The sequence below is a fragment of the Leuresthes tenuis genome, unplaced genomic scaffold (assembly GCF_036924035.1).
Source record: "Leuresthes tenuis unplaced genomic scaffold, fLeuTen1.0.hap1 SCAF_21, whole genome shotgun sequence".
NCBI classification, from domain to species: Eukaryota; Metazoa; Chordata; class Actinopteri; order Atheriniformes; family Atherinopsidae; genus Leuresthes; species Leuresthes tenuis.
This window is the reverse complement of record NW_027325375.1, coordinates 13,282,611-13,290,324: the sequence shown is the minus strand read 5'-3', so window position 1 is coordinate 13,290,324 and position 7,714 is coordinate 13,282,611. Positions and strand designations below refer to the sequence as shown.

At 47.3% G+C, this 7,714-nt stretch overlaps 4 non-coding genes across 4 annotated transcripts; 2 read left to right on the top strand and 2 right to left on the bottom strand.

The window, feature by feature from the left end:
* The first annotated feature begins 245 nt into the window (after positions 1 to 245).
* LOC140280704 (U5 spliceosomal RNA) lies at positions 246 to 359 on the top strand. The gene has a single exon (XR_011909636.1). It is a non-coding gene; the product is annotated as a U5 spliceosomal RNA (small nuclear RNA).
* A 308-nt stretch (positions 360 to 667) lies between these two features.
* LOC140280492 (U2 spliceosomal RNA) lies at positions 668 to 852 on the top strand. The gene has a single exon (XR_011909454.1). It is a non-coding gene; the product is annotated as a U2 spliceosomal RNA (small nuclear RNA).
* A 5,106-nt stretch (positions 853 to 5,958) lies between these two features.
* Positions 5,959 to 6,142, bottom strand: LOC140280474 (U2 spliceosomal RNA). Its single transcript, XR_011909438.1, has one exon. It is a non-coding gene; the product is annotated as a U2 spliceosomal RNA (small nuclear RNA).
* A 308-nt stretch (positions 6,143 to 6,450) lies between these two features.
* Positions 6,451 to 6,564, bottom strand: LOC140280683 (U5 spliceosomal RNA). Its single transcript, XR_011909617.1, has one exon. It is a non-coding gene; the product is annotated as a U5 spliceosomal RNA (small nuclear RNA).
* Between the last annotated feature and the right edge of the window lie 1,150 nt (positions 6,565 to 7,714).

Here is a 7,714-nt window from a genome sequence, read left to right as displayed (position 1 = left end):
GCGAAGTAGACTTTAACACGGCTCTGGGAGCGAGCCGAGTGTGGGCTAACCGGGAGAATTGCTTGAAAGAAACGCGACACCGAATGAGCGGTCAGAACAAAGCCTCAATACGGTGTTCCCGTGGTGTTTTTGTTGCTGCCTTGTCGATTGCACAGGGGCAAGCGTTTCAACCAAGCAACGCTCACCATGGGGAAGGTGGCTATGGCAACTAGCCTGATGCCCTGCTCCCGCAGTGACGGATAATCGTACTCTGGTTTCTCTTCATAACATACAAGTCTTTTGCCTTTTACTAAAGACTTTCGTGGAGAGCAGCACTAATGAGTTGTTTCTATTTTTGGCAGGCTTTACCTTTGCGGGTGAAGCCCTTTCTGTCTGTGCAAAAGAAATCTTGTTACTGTGCAGAGTGACTTCTCTGAGTAGAGTCGCCTTACTTGTTGCGATTGTGCCGATGTTCGAAGCTGGAGTGCAAAGTTGTTGCTTGAATGGTGCTTGCTGGAGCATGCGGGAGTGCAAAGTTATACCATTTAAAAGGGCTGAAGAGTGCTCAGTGCAGCGGGTGGGCGGAGGTGCAACGTGACACTCTGGCCACCTATGGCCATAAAAAGAACACTGCTACAAGTGCGCATTGTGCCAGCAAGGGCCCTCGGACCTGAAACAGTGGACAGTTATCGCTTCTCGGCCTTTTGGCTAAGATCAAGTGTAGTATCTGTTCTTATCAGTTTAATATGTCCTCTATACGAGGACTACATATTAAATGGATTTTTAAGAATAGGAGTTGAAAAAGAAGCTTTGCTCCGTTCACTCCAAGCATCGACCCAGTACTGCAGTGCCGCTGGGAACGGTGCGCTCTTCTCTGCTCTTGTGAAAAAGCAAACAGCGGTGCAGGATGGAAGTTTCAGGGAGCCCAAGATGAAACTTTCTTTTAATCTGCTGAGAAAAGAGAGAAGTAGACTTTAACACAGCTCTGGGAGCGAGCCGAGTGTGGGCTAACCGGGAGAATTGCTTGAAAGAAACGCGACACCGAATGAGTGGTCAGAACAAAGCCTCAATACGGTGTTCCCGTGGTGTTTGTGGCTGCCTTGTCTTTTGCACAGAGTAAAAGACAAGGCAGCCATCGAATAGGGCCCGATTGTTCCTACTTGGTCAGCCGAGGAGCAAGTGGGGGGAGCAAGCGTCTCAACCAAGCAAATCTCACCAAGTAGGAACAATCGTGCCCTATTCGATGGCTGCAACACCTGAAAGAGATATTGATGCGAGACCCGATCAAAAGCTTTTTCAAAGTCTAAATTTAAGATGACAAGCCGGGTGTTTCTGTCTCTAGCGTAATCAATGATGTCTCGAATCAGTACGAGGCTGTCGGTCAGTTGTCTCTCTGAGATGGCACAAGCCTGGTCTGGGTGAATTACCTCCTCTAAAACAGAGGACATCCGTGTCGTTAAAACCTTGCTAAAAAGTTTACAGTCAAAGTTTAAAAGTGTGATGGGCCTCCAATTCTTTAGGTCAGTCTTATCATTTTTATCAGAAGTGAAGAAATAAATGAATGCCTATCAACAAATGTGGGATCTAAACTCTAGTGATTCCTCTAAAATAATTTCCTTTCTCAATTTAGAAATGTGTTAGAAAAGGTAAAAATGCCGGTCCATACATAATCAAAATCGGGAGAGGTGGTGTTCAGCTGCAAGAAGGTCTAAATGTCCATCAATAATTGCTAGAAAACATGAAAGAAACTTTTCGAAAATCAAACCGCACATGATCATAAGTGGGATAGGAGGTGTTCAGCTGCAAGGTGTGAATGTCCACCCATAATTCCTGAAAAATGGGCAAAAAAAAGGTGTGAATGCCCAACCATACATTATCAAAAGCAGGAGTGGAAGTGTTCGGCTACAAGAAGGTGTGAACGTCCAACCAAAATATGTAAAAAGCAGTTAAGAAAAAGTTCGAATATCCAACCAAACATAATCAAAAGCGGGAGCAGAGCTTTTCGACTGCAAGTAGGTGTGAATGTCAGATCATAATTTGCAAAAAGCTGATGAGAAAGGGTGAGAATGCCCGACTATACATCATCAAATGCGGGAGCGGAGTTGTTCGGCTGTGAGTAGGTGTGAATCTCCGACCATAATTGCTGAAAAATGTGTTAGAAAAGGTAAAAATGCCGGTCCATACATCATCAAAAGCGAGAGGGGTTGTGTTCGGCTGCAAGTAGGTGTGAATGTCCAGCCATAATTACTCACAAACGGGTAAGAAAAGGTAGTATTGCCAGACCATATATGATCAAAACAGGGAGCGGAACTAAAGTTCAAATATATTAACAAAAGCGGGAGGAGAGGTCTTCGGATGAGAGTGGTTGAAAATTTCCGACCATAATGTATAAAATGCGGTGAAAAAAAGGTGTGATAGAACACTAAAAGGTGGAGCGGAAGTGTTCGGCTGCAAGAAGGTGTGAATGTCCGACTATATTTGGTGAAAAGCAGGTGAAGCAAGGTCTGAATGCCAAACCTTACATCATCAAATGCGAGATCAGAGGTGTTTGGCTGCAAGAAGGCCATAGTTTGCCAAAATCGGGTAAGGTGCGAATGTCCGACTAATTATCAAAAAAATTTGGGGCAGAGGTCTTCGGATGCAAGTGGGTGTGAATATCCAACCATACAAGTATGGTGGAGAGGAAGCTGTGAATAGCCGACCATAGTTTGGAAAAAGCGGGTAAGAAAAGGTTTGAATACCCGAACATACACCATCAAAAGAGGGAGCGGAGGTGTTCCGCTGTACGAAGGTGTGAATGTCCGACCATAGTTGGTAAAAGGCGGGTAAGAAAAGGTTAAAATACCCGACTGTACACAATCAATAGCGGGAGCGGATGTGTTCGGCTACAAGAAGGTGTGAAAGTCCGACCATGGTTTGTAAAAAGCGGGTAAGAAAAGGTGCGAATGTCCGTTAATGTATGATCAAAAGAGAGAGCGGAGGTTTTCGGATACAAGAAGGTTTGAATGTCCCACCATAGTTTGTAAAAAGCGGGTAAGAAAAGGTTCGAATGCCCGACTATACACCATCAAAAGCGGGAGCGGAGGTGTTCCGCTGTAAGACGGTGTGAATGTCCGACCATAGTTGGTAAAAAGCGGGTAAGAAAAGGTTAAAATACCCGACTGTACACAATCAATAGCAGGAGTGGAGTTGTTCGGCTACAAGAAGGTGTGAAAGTCCGACCATGGTTTGTAAAAACCGGGAAGAAAAGGCTCGAAAGCCCGACTATACACCATCAAAAAGAAGGTTTGAATGTCCATGAATAATTGCTTTAAAACAAGAAAGTAAATTTTCGAATATCAAACCGTACATGATCATAAGCGGGAGAGGAGGTGTTCCGCTGTAAGACGGTGTGAATGTCCGACCATAGTTGGTAAAAAGCGGGTAAGAAAAGGTTAAAATACCCGACTGTACACAATCAATAGCGGGAGCGGAGTTGTTCGGCTACTAAAAGGTGTGAAAGTCCGACCCTGGTTTGTAAAAAGCGGGTAAGAAAAGGTTCGAATGCCCGAACATACACCATCAAAAGAGGGAGCGGAGGTGTTCCGCTGTAAGACGGTGTGAATGTCCGATCATAGTTGGTAAAAAGCGGGTAAGAAAAGGTTAAAATACCCGACTGTACACAATCAAAAGAGGGAGCGGAGTTGTTCAGCTAAGAGAAGGTGTGAAAGTCCGACCATGGTTTGTAAAAAGCGGGTAAGAAAAGGTTCGTATGCCCGAATATACACTATCAAAACCGGAAGTGTAGGTGTTCGGCTGCAAGAAGGTGTGAACGTCCGACCAAAGTTTGTAAAAAAGCAGTTAAGAAAAGGTTCCCCCACAGAGCACAGAACCCAGGAAGCCCACCGCAGGGGCAACCACGCATCCACCCAGAAGACTGCAGAGGAAGCCCCCGGAAAGAGCCCCCATAAGCATAGGGCAGAGGCCCTCCGGGAGCCAGGGGCAACAGCCCACCGACGTCGCCAGGCCCCAGCCGCCCAGACATGGGCCGTGCACTGGATCCGGGCCCCAGGAGCCCGAGCGCCCCCAAACCCCCCGGCAGAGGCCCCACCCAATACCCAGGAGGGCCAAGCGCCCCAGACAGCCACACAGTGGGTCAGTGCCTGCCCCAGCACCCCTGGCCAAGTGCCCTGGGAGTCAAGACGTGCCCACAGGTGGGTGAAGTCGCGAGCAGCGGAGAGAGGCCACGCCGCCCCCCCCATCGGGAGAAGCACAGGCAGGCCAGGCGACAGCAAGTCCAAGATCCAGGCCCAATCATTACCACACACACTTTCATGTCCCATACATCTACACGTCCTCCCTCCCTCGACTCCGCTGGGGTGTAGTGCAGCGGGCACACCAGGGGGCCAGCAGCCCCCCAGCCACCACAGACCCCAAACCAGCAGAACAATTAATTAATCCTCCTGGCCCCTCCCGCCCCGAGCAGCAACCAGGAAGCAGGGGTGTGCGAAGAAGACCCCTCCCCTCACCCTTCTGGCTCTTCAATATTTTCTAATAGTGAGCAATTAAAATTGAGGGGCAGCCAAATTTGTAGAACTGGGAGCGTGGCCCTCTGGGCAGCCTACATACCCAAAGAGCCCCGCCCACCAGATGCCACTCAGTGTAACCACCCCCCAAGACCTAATGTGTGTGTGTGAGTGTGTTTGATAAGTAGTAATGTCTAAGGTGTAATTAAAACAGGGGTGGGAACTGCAGAGGGCAACTACTGCAGAGTCCACTACACCCCACCGAACACACACGCCCCCAAAACCCTTCATGTGTGAGTGTGTGCTGTGTACAGGAGCCAGAAGGGAGAGGGGTATTGGGATATACACTGGGGGCAGCCAGGGACTGGCTGCAATAGGCATCCCCGCTACCAGGGAGCCAACACAGGACAGGAGGGCCTGATGTCCACCAGGCCAGGGGCCTGCAGCGACCATATTCTGGGAGCTACTGTACCCCCAGAAGGTACCCATCCCGCCCCACCCCACTCAACCCAACCCCACTCCGGAGGACCTCTACAAAAAACAAACAAACAACAACAAAAAACAAACAAACAAACCACCCGGTCACACCAGTCGCAGCAGCCCGGGCCTGAGACCCACCATCACCCAGGCCCCCCCAGGCCCCCCCTCAACAGGTGCGCTCTTGTGAAAAAAAAAACAGCGGCAGCAACAAAAACACAACGGGAACACCGTATTGAGGCTTTGTTCTGACCGCTCATTTGGTATGGCGTTTCTTTCAAGCAATTCTCCCGGTTAGCCCGCACTCGGCTCGCTCCCAGAGCTGTGTTAAAGTCTACTGACCTAAAGAATTGGAGGCCCATCACACTTTTAAACTTTGACTGTAAACTTTTTAGCAAGGTTTTAACGACACGGATGTCCTCTGTTTTAGAGGAGGTAATTCACCCAGACCAGGCTTGTGCCATCTCAGAGAGACAACTCACCGACAGCCTCGTACTGATTCGAGACATCATTGATTACGCTAGAGACAGAAACACCCGGCTTGTCATCTTAAATTTAGACTTTGAAAAAGCTTTTGATCGGGTCTCGCATCAATATCTCTTTCAGGTGTTGCAGCCATCGAATAGGGCCCGATTGTTCCTACTTGGTGAGATTTGCTTGGTTGAGACGCTTGCTCCCCCCACTTGCTCCTCGGCTGACCAAGTAGGAACAATCGGGCCCTATTCGATGGCTGCCTTGTCTTTTACTCTGTGCAAAAGACAAGGCAGCCACAAACACCACGGGAACACCGTATTGAGGCTTTGTTCTGACCACTCATTCGGTGTCGCGTTTCTTTCAAGCAATTCTCCCGGTTAGCCCACACTCGGCTCGCTCCCAGAGCTGTGTTAAAGTCTACTTCGCATTCACTCTCTTTTCTCAGCAGATTAAAAGAAAGTTTCATCTTGGGCTCCCTGAAACTTGCATCCTGCACCGCTGTTTGCTTTTTCACAAGAGCAGAGAAGAGCGCACCGTTCCCAGCGGCACTGCAGTACTGGGTCAATGCTTGGAGTGAACGGAGCAAGCTTCTTTTTCAACTCCTATTCTTAAAAATCCATTTAATATGTAGTCCTCGTATAGAGGACATATTAAACTGATAAGAACAGATACTACACTTGATCTTAGCCAAAAGGCCGAGAAGCGATAACTGTCCACTGTTTCAGGTCCGAGGGCCCTTGCTGGCACAATGCGCACTTGTAGCAGTGTTCTTTTTATGGCCATAGGTGGCCAGAGTGTCACGTTGCACCTCCGCCCACCCGCTGCACTGAGCACTCTTCAGCCCTTTTAAATGGTATAACTTTGCACTCCCGCATGCTCCAGCAAGCACCATTCAAGCAACAACTTTGCACTCCAGCTTCGAACATCGGCACAATCGCAACAAGTAAGGCGACTCTACTCAGAGAAGTCACTCTGCACAGTAACAAGATTTCTTTTGCACAGACAGAAAGGGCTTCACCCGCAAAGGTAAAGCCTGCCAAAAATAGAAACAACTCATTAGTGCTGCTCTCCACGAAAGTCTTTAGTAAAAGGCGAAAGACTTGTATGTTATGAAGAGAAACCAGAGTACGATTATCCGTCACTGCGGGAGCAGGGCATCAGGCTAGTTGCCATAGCCACCTTCCCCATGGTGAGCGTTGCTTGGTTGAAACGCTTGCCCCTGTGCAATCGACAAGGCAGCAACAAAAACACCACGGGAACACCGTATTGAGGCTTTGTTCTGACCTCTCATTCGGTGTCGCGTTTCTTTCAAGCAATTCTCCCGGTTAGCCCACACTCGGCTCGCTCCCAGAGCCGTGTTAAAGTCTACTTCGCATTCACTCTCTTTTCTCAGCAGACTCTTGGGATTTTATCTATAAAATGAATTCCTTCACTCAAACTATGTTAAAACTGCTTTGTCCTTCATATTTACCATGTCTAGAAAAATTTAAACAAAAAAAAAAACAACGTTGTACTTTGCAGAAAAAGAAAGAGCAAATCTAAAGTTTCAGGAATCCGAGAATAAGCTTCCTTTCATGAGTTCTTCACGATTTCGGATTTTGCTATAAAATGAATTCCTTCACTCAAACTAAATTAAAACTGCTAAACCGCTAATCTGTTACATGTAAGGCAGATGTCAAATTCACCGAAATAGGATCTAAGGGTATTCGGCCAATCGAGCTGTAGCAGCTTTGGTAAAAGAGTATAAGTTGAAGAGTTTGTGAATAAAGGTGTGCGCACACATAGTGAGCTGTAGGAAAATAGGCAGGGAGCAATGCCGGCTGGGGTATATGTTCTTGTATGTTGTCTGACTGTTTGATTTGAATGTGTTGTGTAAGTGTCCTGTTGAATGTTACATGTTTGGGCTTTGACACTTCACTGTGGTTGTTAACTGTGTGGTGTGTCCTGAAATGTTATATGTTTGGGCTGTGTGACATGCTTAATGCTTGTCAGTAGCTACCCACTTATTCATATATAGCAACTGACAACATAAGAAGTCTGGACATACTTTGATAGTAGTTGTAGAAGTATCCTTATTGATAATAGATAAACTTATTCATAGTGATAGAACAGTAGATGAACAGGTGCCTGCACATGTCTCACGAAAATAAAATGGGTGTATGATTGCTGACGGCAGAGCAATACTGCCAAACTTATGAGTTCTTGTGGCAAACTTGATTCAGTGTCTTGACGTGTATACGCTGTTTCGCTGACTTGATTGTCACAAGAAACAAAGTGTG